The sequence below is a fragment of the Piliocolobus tephrosceles genome, chromosome 17, assembly GCF_002776525.5.
Source record: "Piliocolobus tephrosceles isolate RC106 chromosome 17, ASM277652v3, whole genome shotgun sequence".
NCBI classification, from domain to species: domain Eukaryota; kingdom Metazoa; phylum Chordata; class Mammalia; order Primates; family Cercopithecidae; genus Piliocolobus; species Piliocolobus tephrosceles.
This window is the reverse complement of record NC_045450.1, coordinates 46,762,631-46,786,171: the sequence shown is the minus strand read 5'-3', so window position 1 is coordinate 46,786,171 and position 23,541 is coordinate 46,762,631.

Genomic DNA, 23,541 nt, shown 5'->3' with positions numbered 1-23,541 from the left:
TGTAAGTGGATGGTTAGCCCCAAGAGGTGGGAAAGTCAAGAACTACAAATATAGCATAGTCAGAGTAAAGCAAACCCATTGTTTCATCTAAACTAAATTACATGCATCAACAAAATTTATTTAATTATCTTCAGAAGATCAAATCTGTTGCTTACTTACAAGAAATGTATAAGCAGATGATAGTACCTGAAATATCCAAACAAAAAAAAAAACATTATAAATTAATGACTATGTTTTCTGATGATTGTTTTGTAATGAGAATATTTAAATATGAAAACATGAATGGTGAAATGGTAGAGCAAGATGGTGGAATAGAAAGTCAAAGTCCTTGTCCCCTCCACAGAAATAACAATTTAATAGTGAAACACAGACCACCAGAATACATTTACAAGGAGTCAAGAACCCTGTTAAGAGGTTGAAATGCCCCCAGTGCACACAGAGCTATTAACAGCAATACTGAAACAGACAAGAAGAGCAACGTCTCTTTACTCAAGCCAACCTCTCCTGTAAGCTGGCACAGCTCAGTTCTGAGAGATTATCTTAGCCCAAAACTTCTTCCTTGGAGAGAATGAGTGGAGTTTGTGTCCAACATCCCTTGGCCTTTTGGAGTGCTGCCCAAGGGACCAGTTTCTATCTTGCCTCATTTGCAGTGCTGATGAAACTGGCATAGTTTGAATGCCTGGGGGCATATTCTAACAGTGTAATGGTGCTGTGTAAGTCACTCATAAAGATTAAAAAACAAAAGTATTAAAAATAATTGTAGTTACAATAATTTGTTAAGGACACAGAATATAAAAAGATATAAATTGTGACCTCAAAAACATAAAACATGGGATGAGGGAAAATAAAAGCGTCTGGTTTTCACATGGGATTAAAGGTAAGTTGTACAGAGCTAGAAATAGAGTGTTTTAAGATGGTTTACAGAAGCTGTATGGTAACCACAAAGGAAATACCTACAAGAGATACATGAAAGGAAAAAGAGAAAGAAATCAGAGATTATCAAAGAAAGAGAGCAAGAAAGAAAAAAAAGGTGTTGGGGGGGGAAGAGTTAAAAGACAGGGAAACAAAACAATTAACAAAATGGAAATAGTAAGTTCTTGTCTATCAATAAATAATTTAAACACAAATGGATTAAACTCCCCAATCAAATACATATTGTGGCTGGATGGAAGAAAAGATAAGATCCAACTATAGTCTGTCTACAAGAGAGTCACGTTAGAATTAAAGATGCACATAAGGTCAAATTGGAGGGATGTAAAAAGATAATTCCATGCAAATGGGAACCAAAAGAGAGTAGTGGTCAACATATAAATATGTATGTGTGTGTGTGTATATATGTATACATATAAAACCAAATATATATATTATAACCAAGGACAGTAGTGGTGGACAAATATATATACACCAAAAGAGAGTAGTGGTGGGCATATATATAGAGAGAATATATATGCACACACATTGAATATATACATTGAATATATATACATTGAACATATATATATGTTCACTATATATATGTCCACCACTACTCTTTTTTGGTTATATATATATTCAGTGTTACACCACATTCACAGAATAAAGCATAAGCAGAACATAATCCCTTAATAGATGAAGAAAAAGTATTTTATAAGATTCAACACTCTTTCATGGTAACAAAAGCCCTCAAGAAACTAGATTTGGAAGGAATATACCTCAACATAATAAAGGCCACATATGAAAAGTCCATAGCTAATACATAGTAGTAAAAACACTGAAAGCTTTTCCTCTAAGATAAGGAATAAGACAAGGATGCTCACTCTTGCTCTTGCTGTTTCTATGCAATATAGTACTAGAAGTCCTAGCCAGAGAAATTGGGCAAGAAGAATAAATAAATGGTATACAAATCAGAAAAGAAGAAGAAAAGTTTTCCATTTGCAGATGACATAATCTTATATGTAGAAAACCTAAAGGACTACACACACACAAAAAGTTAGAATTGAAAAACTAATTTAGTACAGTTGCAGGATACAAAATTAATATACAAAAATCAGTTGTGTTTCCACATACTGACAGTAAACTATTCAAAAAGAAAATTTTAAAGAATCTCAATCACAATAATATCACAGAGAAACTTAAGAATAAACTTAACCAAAAGGAGAAAAATTTGTACACTGAAAAGTACAAAGCATAGATGAAATAAATTAAAGACACGAATAAATGAAACAATATTATGCCTTCATGGATTGACAAACTTAATATTGTTAAAAGGTCCATGCAAATCAAATCAATATATAGATTCAATGCAATCCTCATCAAAATCGCCATGGCATTTTTTACATAAATGAAAAATAAATCCTAAAATGTATACGGAACCACAAAAGACCTAGAATAGCCAAAGCAATCTTGAGAATGAAGGACAAACCTGGAGGCATCACTCTTCCTGATTTCAAAATATATTCCAAAGCTGCATAAATACAACAGTATAGTACCAATATAAAGACAGACAAATAGACAAGTGGAACGGAATGGAAAGACCAGAAATAAACCCACATATACATGGTTGTCTGGTCTTAGAACAGGATGCCAAGGAAACACAATTGGGCAAATGCTGTTGGAAAAACTGGATATCTACATGAAAGAGAATACAATTAGAACTTATCTTACACCATGCACAAAAAAAGCAAACTCAAAAGGAACTAAAGTTTTAAATATAAGAGCTGAAACCATAAAACACTTAGAAGAAAACATAGAGGGAAATCTTGGCATTGATCTTGGCAATTATATCTTGAATATGACATCAAAAGCACAGGCAACAAATGCAAAAATAGGCGGGGGTGCCTATATCAAACTAAGAAGCATTTGTACAGAAAAAAAAATTAGCAGAGTGAAATGGCAGCCTACAAAATGGTCGAAAATATTCGCAAACCATATATCTGAAAAATGTCCAAACTATATGAAAAATTCATACAACTCAATAAAAATTAATAATCAATTAATAATATTGATAATAATAATCTAATTAAAATGGGTTAATGCTTGAATAAGCACTTCACTAAAGAAGACATACAAATAGCCAACAGGAATAGGAAAAGGTTCTCAATATCACTAATCACCAGGGAAATAAATCAAAACCACAATGAGCTATAACCTCACACTGTTAAGACAGCTATTACCAACACAAAACAAAAACAAAAGATAACACTGTTGGCAAATATGTGGAGAAATTGGTGTACCCTGTGCACTGTTAGGAGAAATGTAAAATGGTCTAGTCACTAACAGAACCATGTAGAGACTCCTCAAAATATTAAAAGTAGACCTATCATATGATCCAGCAATCCCACTTCTGGGTATATATTCAAAAGAATTAATATCTGAATCTTGAAGAGATATCAGCACTCCCATGTTCACTGCAGCATTATTCACGGTATTCAAGATATGGAAACAACCTATATATCCATCAGTGGATGAATGGATAAGGAAAATTCTGTGTATACATACAATAGAATATTGCTCAGCCTTTAAAAAGGAAGAAGCTGGGCACAGTGGTATTTGCCTATAATTCCAGCTACTCAGAAGGCTGAGGCGGGAGGATAGCTTGAGACCATGAGCTGAAGACAAACCTGGGCAACATAACAAGAACTGGTCCAATAGATGGAAGGAAGAAAAGAAGGAAGGAAGGGAGGGAGGGAGGGAGGAAGGGAGAGAGGGAGGGGAAAGAACAGAAAAAAGAGGAAAAAGGAAGAAATCTTGCCCTATGTTGCAAATGTAGATGAACGTGGAGGACATCATGCCAAGTGAAATAATCGGTCACAGAACGACAAATACTGCACAATTCCACTTATATGAGGTACTCAAAAGCCAAACGCATAGAAACTCATACAGAGTAGAATGGTGGTTGCCAGGAACCGGGGCCAGGGAGTGGGGACTGGGAGGAAGAAATGAGGAGTTGCTATATGATGGGTATCAGGTTTCAGTTAGGCAAGGTGAACCAGATCTAGAGATCTGCTGTACAGCGTTGTGCCTATAATTAACGATTCTATAATATGTACTTTAAAATGAGCTAATAGGGTAGATCTCATATTAAGTGTTCTTACTACAAAGAAAATGGAGGGGAAGTAGGAGGAAAATGAAGAAAATAGTGGAGATAATGAGTGGAGTCATTACCTTGATTATGGTGATAGTTTCACAGATGTATACACATGTCAAGGGTCATTAAATTATATACTTTAAATATAAACAGTTTCCTGTATATCAATATATGTCCAAAAAGCTTTAAAAACAAACACACAAACAAACAAAAAGGCCAAGCGTGGTGGCTCATGCCTGTAGCCCTGGCACTTTGGGAGGCTTGAAGGGAAGATCACTTGAACTCAGGAGTTCAAGACCAACCTGGGCGATATAGTGAAACTGTCTCTACAAAATTTAATTTAAAAATTTAAATTTTAAAAATTTTAAATTTAAAAGTTAGCCCGACATGGTGGCGCATGCCTGTAATCCAAAGTACTTGGGAGGCTGAAGTGAGAGGATCGCTTGAGCTGGAGAGGTCGAGGCTGCAGTGAGCCATAATTGCACCATTGCACTCCAGCCTGGGTGACAGGCAGAGCGAAACCCCGCCTCAAAACAACAACAACAAAAAGACAGAGAAATGGGATCCAAACTGACATATGCGAGAAAAAAAAAAAAGGTTGCCCAAAACATTGTCTTGTTTTAGCAACTGTGGGAGGCAGAACACTGGCCCACAAAAGATGTCCACGATCTAATCCCTGAAACCTGCAAATTGTTACCTGATGTGGCTGAAGGGACTTCTTTGTAGATGTGGTGAAAGTTAAAAGATCTTGAGATGGGAAGAGTATCATGGATTATCCAAATGGTGATAATATAATCAAATGCATCTTTAAAATCAGACAATCTTTCCCAGCTTTTGCCAGAGGAAGATGACTACAGAAGAATAATCAGAAAGGGACAATTGTTCTGGCTTTGAAAGAGGTTCAAGAGCTAAGGAATGAATAAAGTTTCTAGAAGCTAAAAAGGCAGGGAGAAACATTGTTTCCTATAGCCTTTACAAAGGAACACATTCCTGCAGATTCCTTGGTTTTAGCCCAGTGAGACCTGTGGTCAAATTCTCACCTCTTAAACAATAAGACAATAAGGTGTGATATTTTCAGCCATTAAGTTTTTTGTAATTTGTTGCAGGGGTAATAGAACCCTAATACAGCAACTATTCTAAAAATATATAAACATCAGTCAAAGTGCTTCCAGGCTTGTTACTAAAAGTGCTATAAAAGGAAAGCCTGTCGTTACTCAAAATATTAAACACCATCAGCACAATCTGTGCATGACTCAGTCATATAAAGTAAGGTCTTAGTCTGCCAGGCCCTGCCAAAAGGATCCAGCGATAAAATTATGAGTATATACATTTCTATGTATATATCCAGTCTCTTCTACTTTCAGCAACATTTTAAATCACTGATTTCAAAGACTTTCCTTCCCAGTACTTTGTTTTTCAACAATGGCTCTTTTTTTTTTCTTCTCCATCATTAGTTTGGGTTCCAGAGTGGATTGGTTATCTACAACTTCACTTTGGAAATGTCTTTTGAGGTCAGCCATAGGCTGACTCACTCCAAAGTTTCTTAATGTTCATTTTAAGATAAAGTTTCTTTGCCAAGTTATGAGGTATTGTCAAATTTTTCCATTATCTTCTTAAGTCCCTTCACTGATTTCTCAAAGACCTTTTCATTCTCTTCTTAAAATGGAAATATTTCATCTGGTATTTCTTTCTTATTTTCCTCTTGCTCCATCTTGACCCTACTATAGTTTCTTTAATTTGTAGTTATATATCTTTGTATCCTTTTGAGTGATATCACCGAGGATAAATTAAAACATTTAATAACATATACTTTGCATAAAAGATGGGACATATCATTTAAGTAGTAAAACCAACTTATTCTTTATAATTCATATGTCATATGAGAACCTTAAAGCTATCCAAATGCTTTCTGAACCTTTATCGAATAACAAACGCATGGCACAGTTTTCACCATCATATCCCTATCAAAGATGCAAGTGTCATTTATTGTTATCAGGTCAACAATTCATTGTTTCAGCTTCTCCATGATGCCGTAACAAATTTGGGCAGCTAACAAATTGCGCAGCTAAAAATATCAGACATGTATTCTATCACAGTTAGAGTCTGAAATTCGGGTGTCAGCAAGGCATGCTGTCTCTGATGGCTTTTGGGGGATTAGCTTCTGGTGTTTGCCAACAATTGGCATTTCTTGGTTTGTCGGTGCCTCACTCCCGTCTTTGTCGTCACTTGGCCTTCTTCCCCATGTTTCCTCTAGGTCTTTAAATCTCTCTCTTATAAGGATACCAGTCGTTGGTTTGGTGGCCCACCCTAATGCAGTAACACTTCATCTGAACTTAATTGTATCTGCAAAGACCCTATTTCCAAATGCCATCACATTCCTAGGTACCAAAGATTAGTATTTCAATATGGCTTTCTTTGGGGGGGGTGAGGGGCAAGGAGGTACATTTCAACCCACAAGATTCCTATACAGAGCTTCAGAATACTCAATAAAAAATTCAAAATTCCAACTTGCAATCAACAAGGAATGGGATGTAGAACAAAATGTATTTGGAAAGACAATATTGGGAGTGTTTAAAGCTTGGATTCTGGAACAACAATGGCTTGGCTGGAAGGCTGGCTGGACTTTATAACTCGGTAACTTTGTACAAGCTGTTTAACATTTCTGTTTTTCAGGTGCCATGTGCAAAATAGGACTCATAACAAGACCTACCTCAGAGGGAAACGGAAACTAAATGAGATGACGTATGCAAAAGCACAATGCCTGGCATGAGAAATGATCGATAAATCTTGGCTATTAAAATTATTAATTATCTAAAAATATTTTAAATTGTTTCATTATTGCAAACATTATTTGAATTGTTACACGTAATTGGCATTGTACAGAATATCAGATTAATGGAAACAGCCTTGACTTTACCAGTAAAATATATTTAGTCCATATTACATACAAGTTTAAATGTATAAAAATTAAATTTATTAATTTTATTGTTAAAGTAATAATTGCACCATAATGTCAAGCATAAAATTTTTAATTTTTTTTAGTTTATTTACAGTCTTAACTGTCTCTATCTCCCACCATGTCTGTCTCTTCTGTCTTGCTTTCTTCCTCTCTTTTTCTCTCTCTCAGTGTCTATTTATATATTCCATATATTTATTTATATACTTGTACAATTATATTATTTTTATTATATTGAAATCTATAGTACATATAATATTATACATAAGCATTTTTCAGGTTTCTATAATCCTGTGGAAACATAATTGTTAGGATTTTGTAATATTCCATTAAATGTTCTTATTAAAACTTATTTAGCTTTTACAATATTTTAAACACTGTGTATAGTTTCAATTTGATTGTTTTGTTAATGTTAAAATATCCTACACATTAGCAAAAAGAAAACTGTTGTGTTTTTAAAATTAACTAAAGAAACTGATGAAAAACTAAGTGAATACTTAGGGAAAAAGTACTGCTTAAGTGTAGAACAAGTAACCGAAGTAATGGCTAATTCTAGAAGCTTTGCACAGCAGATAAAGATCACATTTCCCATATAATAAGCAGTTAAGCTAAAAGTTAAATTCTTATAAGAATTTCCTTATATAGGCTTTAAAAATTCTGAATTTATACATTTTTATGCGTCACTTGCTATGATGCATTGAGTAAAAGAATAGTGTTTATTTTATTTGTTGCTATATTTAATCAATTTGCGTTTGTGCTTTCAGAGTATTTTACTAGGTCCTGGGTTTATAGAAGCATAATACTCTGCTGGGCAACACTCGGACGGACAAGAGACAGAAAAGTCTGCAAATTATCTGGTTCCTCTGAATTTTAAATTCTGGAAACTTCTTTTCAAAATAAAAGAGAAAGGTATTGATATTTGTTATTAGTAAATTAAACGTGTTGACACACACAGGGATCCTAGTGTGCAGAAGAGAGTCATCCTCCCTTAACTTTCTTGCTTTGAGTAATGTTTCCCTGCTGCACCATGGAACAACTTTGAACCTTAAAAGGCATCAACATAGAAAAAGAGATGTTGTATTTAGATGCAAATTATTAATTATGGAAGAGAAAAATCCAAACCGGTCTATTGTGGCAGACACATGCCATGAGATATATGACTAATTTGATGGTTTCTTCAGCTGTCGATGCCACCTGACTTACTAAAATTTTACAGTTTTCTCCCCTGCACAAAAGATTATTGTTCAGTATTATTCTACCTACAAGAATGTTGTACAAACTCTGGTACTTGCATATATTTAAATAATACCTTATGTGTAATTTTTCCAAGCTTCATGACAATGAATAAGAACGTGTGGTGGCTCACGCCTGTCATCCCAGCACTTTGGGAGGCCGAGGCGGGCTGATCGCCTAAGGTCAGGAGTTCAAGACCAGCCTGTCCAACATGGTGAAACACTATCTCTACTAAAAATACAAAAATTAGCCAGGCATGGTGGTGGGAGCCTGTAATCCCAGCTACTCGGGAGGCTGAGGCAGGAGAATCGCTTGAACCCGGGATGCGGAGGTTGTGGTGAGAAGAGATCACGCCACTGCACTTCAGCCTAGGTAAAAGAGCAAACCTCCATGTCAAAAAATAAAAATAAATAAAAATAAAGAATACATTAATCTATTGGCTCAAACTTCTTTTGAGATGGACTGTGTTTTAAAGCAGCAAAGACACTTTTTCTCAGGGGCTGCGGTTGGGAAGTTATTTTTATGTTTCTCGGGACCAGAAGCATAATATTTGAAAGCAGCTGAACAACTTTCTCACCTGTTTCACGTATTTAAAATTATGTTCCTCATTTTTCCCATGCATGATATATATTTATCTACCTCAGGTGAAAACAACATCAGAAAGGGGGAAAAATAAAACCACCAAACCAAATTAAACCAGCAGGATTAAGCAAAAATTTAGATGCAGCCAGCTTGATCAGTGATGTTTTATTCATCAATCACCTGCCCTTACATTGAATTGTTTACACACAGATTTTCAGCATAAATAGCAAATGCACCACTTCATTTTACTTATGTGATATAATGGATTAATGTGTATATTAGTCTGTTAGATCCACCTTAGGTGTTCAGGTGCTGCATAAAATGACTTGTTAGTTGCATTAAACTTTTCTTTTTTCAAATACAATTAAAAGAATTTTCAGGTGTTTTAAGACATAATGAGGCAGATTATTTAAGTACCTAGGCTACTTTATGAAGGTAAGTTAGACATGACTGGAAGCAGTGTTAATACATTTATATCACAGAGAAAATTGCTGATGTTGATATAGTTATTCAAAGTGTGTTTTACAAACTATTCGCCTATATTTCTCTAATTTTATGTTATGGAGGCAATGGAAATTTACAGGGTCAACTGATACAAAGTATGTAGGAAGTTGTATTAATTAGTTAGGGCTCTCCAGCGGGACAGACCTAGTAAGAAATACGTATATGTGAAAAGGAGTTTGTTAAGTTGAATTGTCTCACACAATCACACGGTGATCCCTGCAAGCCGAAGGCAAGAAAGCCAACAGTGGCTCAGTCCAAGTCCCAATGCTTCAAAAGTAGGGAAGCCAACATTGCAGCCTTCAGCCTGTGTCCCAAAGCCCGAGTGTCCCTGGCAAACCATTGGTTTAAGCCCAAGAGTCCAAAGGCCAAAGAACCTGGAGTCTGATATTCAAGGGTAGGAAGTATTCAGCACAGAGAAAGGTGAAAACCGGAAGACTCAGCAAGCCAGTTTATTCCACCTTCTTCTGCCAGGTTTTGTAGCTATGCTGGCAGCCAATTGGACCGTGTCCACTCTCATTGAGGGTGGGTCTCCCTCTCCCAGTCCACTGACTCAAATGTTAATCTCCTCTGACCACACCCTCACAGACGCACCCAGAAACAATACTTTGTCTCCTTCAATCTAATCAAGTTGACACTTCATATCAACCATCACAGAAGTCTACTTCAGAGAGGTTGGTTCAATAAGAGCCCTACAAAGGGGTGATATTTAAGCAGAACTTTTCATAGAAATGAGTCAAGCTTGCAAAGGTCACAGGGAATCACATTCAAAATAGAGCCACTACTGAGTGCAAGACCCAGAGGCAGGGACAAGCTTGGCATGTTCCTGGAACAGGAAGAATGCCAGTGTGTCACTTAGCATACCCAGTTCTGCCTGATGCCAAATCTACACTCTTGATACTACACCAAGCTACCATGAAAAGAACATGGGGAAAATATAAGAGTATTATTTATCTTCCTGATGCAAATGATCACTCTTTTTTTAGGTCACTAAATATCCACTGATCATGCTTTCCTTTTCTTTCTGAGGTCCTCACTCAGCAAATGGAACTCTATTTTCCAATCTAACATACATACATGTTGTTAAAATATTTACAAAAGGACAACACCTAGTTTATACATTATATGAAAAATTTCATTTTCAGGAAGAAAGAATGGGTTGATGGATATTATTTTTATTTTCAGGAATTCTGTTTCTAGGAATTTTACCTATGTTCTTGAGCACTCATTTTGAGCAATTTAAAATCACAAAGGCCAGGACTCTAAATTATGCATTATTGTGAGTATTCTTTGCTTAATCATGATTAATAATCTTCATCACTAGTTCTAGAAAATTGAGTCTATGAAACCTATTCTTTTTATTATTACTATAATTAGCACATTCAATCATTTGCTTCAAGAATGGTATTATTACCATTGTGTGTTTTGATTTTTTTAAAGATGAAATGCAGTAAAATTTATAAATAATAGCATGAATCATCTTTTTGTTTAAAATGGTGAAATTTCAGAATATGATAGACAAGTTGAATGATTATACAGTAGCTTAAAATATACATCCAATAGCTTATATAAGAAGTGTAAGTGCATTATAAAAGGCATAGAAAAGTAACAAAGTGCAACACTCAGAAGAATGATTTTATAAAAAACCTTTGATTTTCCATTTGCCTTGTATTTCTTACCACTCTAGATTATTTAAGATACCTTTATAAGATATATGAATGTCTATAAGCCATCTTAAACTATGTTTATTTGCTTAAAGAAAATTAAATAAGTTAGAGCTGCACTACACTTAAAAAATACAATCATGAGATTGTAGGTAAAATCTAATATTAAAAAAGCAACAAGCAGAATGAATGCTTTTGTGTTGAAGGTACACTAACTAAAAAGAGAGAAAGAACTCTTGGATCAGATGGCTCACACTTTATTTATGAACTGATATAATCTATGGTTGTTCATCATATAAATTTCATTTCTGCTCACCATGTATCATAACTTTCTTCTTAATTTAAAAGGTACAATACTAATTATGTAATTTTGAGATGAAAAAAGAGAATCCCTGTGGCATTTGAATGCTTTTTCCACTCCAGACATTTTTTTCTAATTCAGGAAATTGAGAGCTATGAATATGGGAACTCTAAGTATCCTTTCGATTTTGGCGTTCCCAGATTCTATGTAAAACCAGACTCTCAAATAAACTGTCCCAAAGAATGATGGCATAATTTTGCTTTTGAACATCAATAGTTCTTTATTCTTAACATATGTCCTTCAAGAGTGTAGAGCATAGTGCAAAAAGTCTGGGTAGAAGTCTTGAAGCACAATCGTGATCCCATTCCAGCTCTGCCACTGACAAGCTTAAGATATTGGATAGTTCACTTAATTCTGCCAATCCTCATTCATTAAGCTGAGATGAGTTCAAATATTTTTTCTCATTGTAGATGAGAAATTTCAGTGAGAGATCAGTAAATTGCTCTTAAAATGAATGTTAACAATAATTATAGCCAACACGCAATGAACACATTCTCACTAAACAAAAGACTGTAAAGTTTTCAAATCTTGATTTGCTTTTTCCCTTTTGAAATGTGAAGTGAGTTATGACGGCTACTTGGCATACTTGAAGCCCTTCAAATTGTCAATTCCTTGCTCTTTCCAAAGCTCTGGAGGTCTGTTTTCTCTGAAATGTTTGTTTCTTTCAATTTGTAGCTCTCTGTAGGTTCCCGCACTCAGAGCATAAAATAAAAAATACAAAGAAAAGTGAATAATCTTACCCCAAATTTATTGCAAATAGCAATTTAAAAGACTCATTATCACGGTATGAAACATAAAAAAGAAGGATCATAATCAAAGAATGTGAGAAAAATGTAGAAAATGTGTGGGTATATATCTATCTGGCTATCTCAAAAGCATCTGAATATATGATGTTGTCCTATTCATGAATGAATCAATAAATACATTTCTGAACTCATTTAATAGTGCATTGTTGGAATTAAACTATAGCTATAAATACTAATTAGAATTAAATCATTAGAAATGAATTGTGCTCAGCATCTTCTACCAGGCTGCTATTAATGAAGAAGCTCAAGTTGGTTAGAATTCATCAATTTTTGTTTTATACTTTAACAGGGTTTTATAAGACAGAAGTATGGGGGGAGGAGAGTCCCCAGGATTCAAGATGCTATAAAATCTCATTGAAGTTGGTTTCCTGAAAGTTAAATAAAAAGGAGACAAAAAAAAAAAAAAAAAAAAAAAACCTTCTTGGTACTAGTGCACTGCTGAGTTGGTCAAATTGAGCCAATTCTAATTTTTCAGGGTTGTTGAACTCACCAGGGAGGACATGAACAGACAGATGAAGTACAGAGGATACTCTATGCACCAGCTTCAGCAGAATCCAAGTGATTTCTCAGCCTGCACTTCCAAATCCCTGCATCCTGGATCTGAGAGTGCTCTTTAACACTCTTTAGTTAGTACCCGTGGTGCCTTGCTCAGGCAGCCCTACTTCCTTGATCATTGTGATGGTTAATATTGAGTGTCAACTTGATTGGATTGAAGGATGTCAAGTATTGTTCCTGAGTGTGTTTGTCAGGGGGTTGCCTAAGGAGATTACCATTTGAGTCAGTGGCCTGGGAAAGGCAGACTCACCCTCAATCTGGGTAAGCACAATCTAATCAGCTGCCATCATGGCCAGCATAAAAAGCAAGCAAAAGAATTTGGAAAGACTAGACTGCCTGAGTCTTCTGGCCTTCATCTTTCTCCCATGCTGGATGCTTCCTGCCCTCAAACATCAGACTCCACGTTCTTCAGCTCTTGGACTCTTGGACTTACACCAGTAGTTTGCAAGGGGCTCTCAGGCCTTTGGCTGCAAACTGAAGGCTGCACTATTAGCTTCCCTACTTTTGAGGTTTTAGGACTTGGACTGGCTTCCTGACTCCTAGATTTGCAGAAGGCCCGTTGTGGGACTTAACTTTGTGATCGTGTGAGTCAATTTGCTTAATAAACTCCCCTTCCTATATACATTTATCCTATTGGTTGAGTCCCTCTAGAGAACCCTGACTAATACAATAATATAATGTGTGACCTCAGCCCTCTCCGACTCTGAGATCTGCTAGTCTGGGCCAGAGCAAGGCTGACTGTTGATTGCAGCTTTTCCAAGAAAGATGTGAAGTTTTGGAGTTCAGAAACTCTACGGAAGACTTCAATTTGTCGTGGGGTTGAAGTAGCCACCTGGGCCAACAAGAGAGGACTGAGAGCAGTGGGGAGAAAATATGGAGAAGAGATGTACATTAAAGGCTGGGGAGGTAAAGAACTGCTGAGGAAATGTCACCAGTCGTTGCTCGGGGTTCTCAGTATCACTGGACTATACCTAGTAGATGTTAGTAGCACTCCTTCCAACTTTCAAACATCAAAAATGTCTCCAGACATTGTCACATGTTCCACGATGTGGGATAGAAGAAAGGGCAGCAAAATCTCCCATGGTTTCGAACCAGTGATTTGTGCATTCCCACCTCCAAGATTTGGGTTAACTCTTTATTTTACGTTTGCATAATCATGCCCTGCTAAGAACTGAATTTTGCCCCTCAAAATTCATATATTGAAGCCCCAACCTCTAATAAAATGATATTTGGACAGGAGGCCTTTGGGAGATAATTAGGTTTAGATGAGGCCATGAGAGTAGGGTTCTGTTTTATATTATTTTATTTTATTTCTTTTTATTATTATTATTATTTTGAGACAAGGTCTCGCTGTGTCTCCCAGGCTGGAGTGCAGTGGCACAATCACAGCTCACTGCAGCCTCAACCCCACAGGTGCAAGTGATCTCCCTGCCTCAGCCTCTTGGGTAGGTGGGACTACAGGTGCATGCTACCACACCTGGCTCATTTTTGTATATTTTGTAGAGATAGAGGTTTGCCATGTTGGCTAGGCTGATCTCCAAACTCCTGGGCTCAAGCAATCTACCCACCTCAGCTTCCCAAAGTGCTGGGATTATAGGCATCAGCCACCTCATCTGGCCCGGATCCCTTGATGGGATTTGTGTCCTTATAAGAAGAGACACTAGAGGTCTTGCGGTTTTTCTCTTTCCATCATGCGAAGACATAGTGAGAAGACAGCCATCAGCAAGCTAGGAAGAGACCTTCCCAGAACCCAACCATGCTAGTGCCCTGATCTCAAATATCTAGCCTCCAGAATAGTGAGAAAATTGCCTTTAAACCTCCCAGTGTATTGTATTTTGTTACGGCAGGTGGAGCTAAGACATGGCCTCTCTCCCAGCAAACTTTCCCTCACTCTTTGTAAGATTTAGATGCCTGCCGCACCATGCTTCTTTACCACCTTATTCTTTGTTTATTCAATGTAAATGTAGTAGACACCTGCTACTTACTATATATTGTCCCTGACATACAGTAGCAAATAAAATTGACGAGGTTCCTGTCTTTATAGAGCTTTCATATTTGGAGAGGAAACAGACCATAAAGTGTATAACCATAAGTAAATGAGATATGTGTGGTTGCTGTGATGCAAATTAAATAGAGCAATGTGATACTACTTGGGAATTAACAAAATAACTAAAATGTTCATGAAAGCTAGCAATTGAGCAGACACAGATGAAAGGAAAGGAAGAAACTAATACAACCAGAATGAAGAGGCATCAAGGATGAGAATCCTAATGTGAAAACCAACTAGGCTTATTTGCAGAATTATAGGAAAGCCAGTGTCCAAGTGTTGTAAGTCAGGGGTTGAAGGCAAGTCTGAATTGAACTAGAAGAGGTGGGCATGGCCCAGTTGATACAAAGCCCAGTAAACCATGGTAAAGGGTTGGATTATTTTGTCAGTGATCTTTATAGTACTTAAGGCACTACCCTTAATTGTCAAAACCATTGCTCTCCTTCCCTTATTATCCATATGGCCTTTCGCAATTCCTTCAATGTCTTGTAAAAAAAAATCTGTAAGGCCGGGTGTGGTGGCTCAGGCCTGTAATCCCAGCACTTTGAGAGGCCGCAGCAGGCGGATCATGAGGTCAAGAGATCGAGACCATCCTAGCTAACACGGTGAAACCCCATCTCTACTAAAAATACAAAAAATTAGCCGGGCATGGTGGCGGGCGCCTGTAGTCCCAGCTACTTGGGAGGCTGAGGCAGGAGAATGGCCTGAACCCAGGAGGCAGAGCTTGCAGTGAGCCAAGATCGTGCTACTGCACTTCAGCCTGGGAGAGAGAACGAGACTCCATCTCAAAAAAAAAAAAAATCTGTAAAGTGGGTAACAGCAAATGTCTCAAGTACTGTGAGGTATACATAAAATGTGGTGATGCTAATAATAAGCGTTATTTAATAACATTGTAGTTAGTGCATTGCATGCGTTATATTAATATCCCTTAATCTTCAGAATGATAAGCTTTTTCCTGCTATAAGGATAGAGAGGTCGGGCACAGGGGCTCAAGCCTGTAATCCCAGCACTTTGGGAGGCCGAGACGGGCGGATCATGAGGTCAGGAGATCGATACCATCCTGGCTAACACGGTGAAACCCCGTCTCTACTAAAAAAATACAAAAAATTAGCCGGGCGTGGGGGTGGGCGCCTGTAGTCCCAGCTATTTGGGAGGCTGAGGCAGGAGAATGGCATCAACCAGGGAGGCAGAGCTTGCAGTGAGCTGAGATCCGGCCACTGCACTCCAACCTGGGCGACAGAGTGAGACTCCGTCTCAAAAAAAAAAAAAAAAAAAAAGGATAGAGAAAAAACACTTGAACTTAGTGTTGAAGGCAGAATAGGAGATTGTTGTGGAAAAAATCACAATGAAATGTGCAAGGCACTTCAGAAAATGGGAATAGCATGTGCAAAGCACTGTTATAAAAAAAATCCTGGAGTGGAGAGTGGCTATAAGCAATCAGATGCAGCTGGAGTATAAAGTGCAAGGAGCAGTAGGAGAAAAACCTCAATAAATATATTCTTACCTTAAAATTATCTTATGTGATCTTGCTAAAAGTAACTTTACATCCATTAGCCTCAGTTTCCTAATCTACTAAAAAAAGCAACAACGCCTATTTCATTGCAATATTGTGAGGGTAACATGAAATAATACTTTATCATAGAACCTGGTACAAAGTAAATTTTAAAAACATTAGGTATATAGCCAACCATCTAAAGGATACATATGAGTGCACCAATGCCCCTCTCTAAGCTAATTTCCGGTGATAAACTAAAAGACTCTGTTTTCAAAACGTTTCCATTTTTGATGAATGTCTTGAATGGTACACAGATTAGATATTTTAGATTACTGAAGTTGAAATGGATAGTGAATACACCGCATGACAAAAATCAAACCTTGACAAGCTGAAGTGATTCAATTTAACACCGATAAATGTATAGTCCAAACCACACATTTAGGGGGAAAAAAGCATCTATTTGAGATGAACCAGATGTGAGTGAACAGCCATTCATATGAAATATCAAAGGGCATTTTTTTGGGTGAATGCAAGCCCAATATGAGATAAGAATGGAATGTATTTGCTTAAAAAGCAAATGCAATGGTTTTCAGTAGCATTCAGAGAGGTACGTATCCCATATAAGGAAGTAATTATCTCACTTCAATAAGACCAAAGAAATTTATCATAGTAACAGAAAACGGTTGGTATGTATAAATTGTTCAAAGGATTGCGTCTTTGGAACTAATGACTGAAGTGGTCGGTATATTAACAGTGTAAATCTATCTCTAGTTAGTTTCCATTTTGAATGGAAGGTGTGAAAGACTCTCTGAAGGATATGAAAAGCAATGCCCTGAAAGGAAATGGAGCCCACGATGTTGACCTTCATCCTCTCTTTTGATTCCTGTAATTCCACTTGTGTTAAGGAGGCCAGTAGACCAGTTGGCAGATCGTTTCAAGGCAGTTGACCCTGAATAGCTTGCTTTTGACATGTAGCCAATGGAAAGTCAGACTGTAATTCATCTGGGGAGTCTGGTTGAAATGTGCAATGATGGGCATGACATGTACTCAGCAAGAGTGGTACTAACCCATACAAGGGAATTGGAATGCTTACAAAGAGGATGCTCCAAAAACAGGGGGCAGAGAAAAGCGCAGCCTTCATTTGAAATATACTCTTAGTGAATTTCAAGAGACTGGAACATGTTTTAAGGAAATCTGGGCTTGCTTTCAAAAACAGGATCCATTTATAGTCTGAGGGGAAAGTCACAGGAGGCTAAGGGAAGCTGGCTGAGATTCACTTTGAATTCCTTGATTTTCCAAATCTGAAGCTCAAAGTCAAATTTAGGGCCTGCCAACTACTTGAACCATGACAGGAGTTAAAAGGTTTTTAGACGTCCTTGAAAAATTATACTGCTGGTGGCAACGATAGCTTGACGACTTTAATTCTGCAACATCAGTAATGGTGTCTGGGTTGGGTAGTCACTGTGGTTCTCCTCATTTTCACTGCCTTGGACAAACTCTGCATATATTCCTTGTTTTGGAAAGGTATGGCTGCTACGGGAATAAGTGTAGCATATTTTTTGTAATGTGATTTTCTTGAAGCCATGACAATCATGACTTGCTTTACATTTGGGGAGTGGATTTGACCCTCTGCAGCTGGGAAATTTCCTAAGAGCATATTAAAACTCTTTTAAGAAGCAAGAAAGGAGAATTAGAAAGATAATGAGTACAAATTAAGAACAAGTGCACCATTGGCCCTATAATGCTTGGGTTCAAGAGACAGATGACAAAAGATAGAAAGATAGATGATAGATAGATAGATAGATAGATAGATAGATAGATAGATAGATAGATAGATGATAGACTGACTCAATCATTTACACACTGTTGTGATTTTATCTAGCAGGTCCTTTTTCTTTAGATTTCCCTCCGGTATCACCCACCTTTGTAGTTTTGCAGCTAACATGACTCTTGCTCACAGTTTTAGAAAAACCTATTCCTACTAAGCTGGTCTTACCAAAATATTATTTTATAAGCTCTTTTTCACATGTTGATTCTGCTGTCCATGCTTATTTCTACCTATTCTATAATAAACTGGGTTATCTAGGTTATATTCCTGACAACTCCAAATCTCATTTGCAAAGAACAATAAAGTCTACTTCTCACTTACTCTGTATGTTCCATGCAAGCCAGTGTGGGGTTCTGCTCAACACTGTTACCCTGGGAGCCTGGCTGACACAGGCTAGCCCATGTTATAGTGGCACCATCTGTCACACCTGCCCCTTCTCAGTATGTAACGCAGGGGAAGAGAAAGAGTGACGACTTGTGCAAAAGTTGATCCAGATATCTCTCAAAAAGTGATATAAATAAATTACACTCACATTGCATCATTTAGATTAGTTACCTGATCTTGACTTACTACAAGGGGGTTGGAAAGGATAGGAAAGAAAAGTGATATTGATCTTGTCTGCCGTTTTGCCTGTTTCACAACTCTGGCTAGCCTAGAGTCCTTAAAGTTTTGATCAGGAGACTGAAAGATTAAGATTTCACTTGTCGTTTGTGGTTCTGGTCACATCCCAAACTTCATGTTCCCCCCATGTACTTTGTGGTGAATTCTAGGCCCTCCTTATAAGAAGCAAAATATAGAATTTAAACTCATGGACACAGCATCTGTAGGTGCTACCCAAAGCAGACTTGTATTATTGGTAGAAAGGCCATCAGATACGACTCTAAGTGAATGAATTAATGAATCATTAAGCTCCTTCATTCATTAGGCCATTTAATATATCAGTTGAGAAACTGACATTTCTTATCTACGCTATGGTAAGAACCATGCTTTGTACCTGTTGTACTTAACAATCTGAGACAAGCATGGCATATTTCTACCCAAAAGGAGTTTTAGCTGCCCGGGAGAAGGGAGGTCATCAAAAGAACATTGAAGTTTAGTGTGATAACTAATAAGATAAAAGTGAAATGCTGATGCATCTATATACTCTCCATCCCTCACCCCTGCATGAACACAGCATGCCAAAACTATACTAGGATTTGAGTTTCATGGCTCAGCAAATACACACATAGAGTAAATTCTGTGGTGTGCCACATACCTCTTGCAAAACTCTGAGGCACTCATTTTTCCTTCTGCTGGGAGTACTGGTAGTTACTATAGCTTTCAGCTTTGACATTCTCCACAAATTGCTCTCAGATTAAAAGGGCCCCCTTAGTCAAGGTCATGCCCCATTCATGGGAGTAACCCACATTCAATACTGATCAATGGAGGGGGGATGGGATGGGGGAGGGTATACATTCCCATCTTTTTTTGGCTTAAAGCTGAGGGTGAGTAATCAACAATTAAAATCTAAGTGTAAAAGTCAATGGACCATCATGACAGCACATGAAGTGACTCATTTTGTCAAAGTCTAAGGATATAAAAAGGTTAAGTTCAGACCCAGAGCTTATGTAAGAGTATTTTAATTCTAATGGAAGTTTAATTCTTCATTTTAGCCATACTCTGGTCTGGCCCTAATTAAGAAGGAGCAAAACCAGAGACAGGAGATGGGGATATATGAGTCCATACATATAAAATCTTATATCTCCAGATCTCTCTGAAATATCTGGGCTCAGAGAAGTGGCCCACTCCTTGTTAGAGGATATGACTTTCTTTTTACTTGAGAATGATTCAGAAAGTTTGCCTTGCAAAAAAATATGGATGCCCATAAAGATCCTCTTATACTTCTCCTCTGACCACCAGACCACTAATTCGGGTTAGGCCACAGATGACTTGACTCAGTATGCATGTGCTGCCCTGAAACACCAAGCTCTCCTCAAAAAAGAGCTGTAAAAATGAATCCTGCTAATGAATTAACCTTCAGATAAAGCACCTGGTCACACACATTTTGTGGAAATATAAGTGGCTCAAAATAAAGAATATAAATATGAACTAATAACCATTGGGTAACAGCTTGGCTCAAGGGTCAAGGGCCTGGAAGGAAAGAAAACAACTAGAATAATAGGGATAAAGAGATCAAAGATGTATACATATAAATAAACTTATGCTTATAAGCAGAAATATAAATATTCTTGTATCATATGTTAACACCCAAGAAAACCCATCCACCTTATTGATGGTCAGAACAGTGATCTCCTTCTCCTCACAAAGACATCACCATTCTATTTCTAACAGGTGTCTTTGGAATAGTTTGGATGTTTCTCCCATCCAAATCCCATGTTGAAATCTAATCCCCAATGTTGGAAGTGGGACCTGGTGGGAAGTGTTTGGGTCATGGGGTGGATCCCTCATGAATATCTTGGTGCTCTCCTCATGGTAATGAGTTTACATGAGAACTGGCTGTTTAAAAGTGTGTGGCACTTACCCCCTGTCTCTCTTGCTCCTTATCACCATGTGATGCACCTGCTCCCCCTTCACCTTCTGCCATAATTGGAAGCTTCCTGAAGCCCTCAGAAGGTGCAGATGCTGGTGCCATGCTTCCTATACAGCCTGCAGAACTATGAGTCAAAATAAACCTTTTGGAACTTCTTAGAGACTGGTTACATAGTTGTGACCAAAATGCTGATAAAAATTGGACAGTGAAAGCGAGGCTGATGAAGTCTCAGAGGGAAATGTGTAATTTATTAGGAATTAGAGCCGATGCCATCCTTGTTATGCCCTAGCAAAGAACTTAACCACATTATGAACATGTGCTAGGGATTTATGGAAGACTGAACTTAGAAGTGATGATCTGGGGTATCTGGCAGAAGAAATTTCTAAGCAGCAAGGATTCAAGATGTGGCTTGGCTGCTTCTAACTGTCTATAATCTGATATGCGAGCAAAAAAATGACTTAAAATTGAAACTTATAATTGAAAGGGAAACAGTGCAAAAGTTTGGAAAATTTGTGCCTTGGCCATGTGGTAGAGAAAGAAAAAGCATTTTTGGAAGAGGAATGCAAGCAGGCTTTGGAAAAACCACTTGCTAGAGTGATTAGCATGACTGAAAGGGAGACAAGTGCTGATATCCAAGACCATGAAAAAAATGGCCTTAAAGGCGTTTCAGAAGTCTTTGAAGCAGCCCATCCCATCACAGGCCTAGAGGACTAGGAGCAAATAATGGTTTTTGGAAGTGGCCCATGGTGCCACTTCCCTGTACCCCCTCAGGATACTGCTCCTCACATCCTGGCCCTTCTGACTCTAGTCAGAGTTCAAAGGGCTCCAGGCATAGCTCAGACCACAGCTCCAGAAGGTACAAGCCATAATAAGCCTGGCAGTTTCCATGTGGTGTTAAGCCTGCAGGAGCACAGAATGTGAGATTTAAAGAGGCTTGGCAGCTTCCACCTAGATTTCAGAGAATGTACAGGAAAGCCTGCATGCCCAGGCAGAAACCTGCTGCAGAGGCAGAGCCCCTACACAGAGTTCCCACCAGAGCACTGCCTAGTGGAGCTGTGGGAAGGGGCCTGCTGCCCTCCGGACCTGAGAATGGTAGAACCACTGGCAGCTTGCAATCCCAGCCTGGAAAAGCTGCAGGCACTCAAATCCAACTTGTGAAAACAACCACGAGGGCTATACCCTGAAAAGTCCCAGGAGCAGGGGTACCCAAGGCCTTGAGAGCCCACTCTTTACGTCAGTATGCCCTGGATGTAGGACATGAAGTCAAAAGAGATTATTTTGGAACTTTAAGATTTAATGACTGTGCTGTTGGGTTTCAGACTTGTGTGGGGCCTGTTACCCCTTCCTTTAGCCTGATTTTTCCCTATTAGAATGGGAAGATTTACCTAATGCCTGTGCCACCATTGAATCTTGAAAGTAAATAACTTGGTTTCATTTTAAGGCTCATAAGTGGAAGAGACTTGCTTTGTCTCAGATGAGACTTTGGATTTTGTACTTTTGAGTGATGCTGGAATGAGTTAAGACTTCTGAGGACTATCGGGATGGGATAACTGTATTTTGCAATGTGAGGACATGAGATTTGGGAGTCCAAGGGCATAATGATATAGTTTGGGTGCTTTTTCCCCTCCACATGTCATGTTGAAATGTGATTCCTGGTGTTGGAGGTGGGGCCTCGTGGGAGATATTTGGATCATGGCGGCAGATCCTGAGGGATCTGTGCCCTCCCTATAGAAATGAGTGAGATCTTTTTCTTCATTCACACAAGATCTGGTTGTTTTTTAAAAGCGTGGCACTTCCCCCTCTCTTTCTTGTTCCCTCTGTCACCATGTGACACACTGGCCCCTTCACCTTCTGCCATGATTGTAAGCTTCATGAGGCCCTCACCAGAAGCAGATGTTAGATTTGCTTCCTGTAAAACCTGCAGAACTGTAAGCCGAAATAAACACTTTTTATTGATAAATAACTCAGTATCTGACATTCCTTCATAGCAATTGAAAAATGGACTAACACAGTCTCAAAAGACAACAATTAGAAAAACCATCCCAGCTCCAACATTACCCTTGGATTGTAGTGCCTATGAATAATTCAATAATTCCCACTGTCTACTCTTACCTCTTTTACTCACCCACGGGTTCTGCTTGAAAGCATATTCACCCATAAAAGTCTTACACATAAATCTCCATCTCAGAGTCTATTTAGGAAAAGAAAATGGAACTAAGGCAATTACATCTACCACATAAGCTATGCATAGGAAGTACATGTTTCTGTGAAGTATGGGATATAAGAGTAGGTTTCACTAGGATGCTGAAAGTCACATATGTGAAGTGAATATCAGAAGGATGTAAATAAAGGTAGTACTTGAATAGCCTTTGGACAAGGGTAGGGAGCAGGAGGAGAGAACTTCTCTAGAAGCACCTGCTCATCTGAAGCACAGTGACAAGAGAAGCATGAAATGTCTGGGGGAGTAAAAGAAGGCCAGAATAGCTGAAGCAAAGTAAACTGAGACTGTAGAGATAGCATCTCATAGAGATCATTATAAAAATAACAATCCAGGCCAGGAGGAGTGGCTCACGCCTGTAATCCCAGCACTTTGGGAGGCCGAGGCAGGTGGATCACGAGGTCAGGAGTTTGAGACCACCCTGGCCAAACTGGTGAAACCCCGTCTCTACTAAAAATATAAAAATCAGCTGGGCATGGTGGTGGGTGCCTGTAATCCCAGCTGCTCGGGAGATCGGCATAGGAAAATCACTTGAACCCGGTAGGCAGATGTTACAGTGAGCTGAGATCACACCATTGCACTCCAGCCTGGGCAACAAAGCAAGACTGTCTCAGAAAAAAAAAAAAAAGAAAGAAAGAAAGAAAGAAAGAAAGAAAGAAAGAAAGAAAGAAAGAAAGAAAGAAAGAAAGAAAGAAAGAA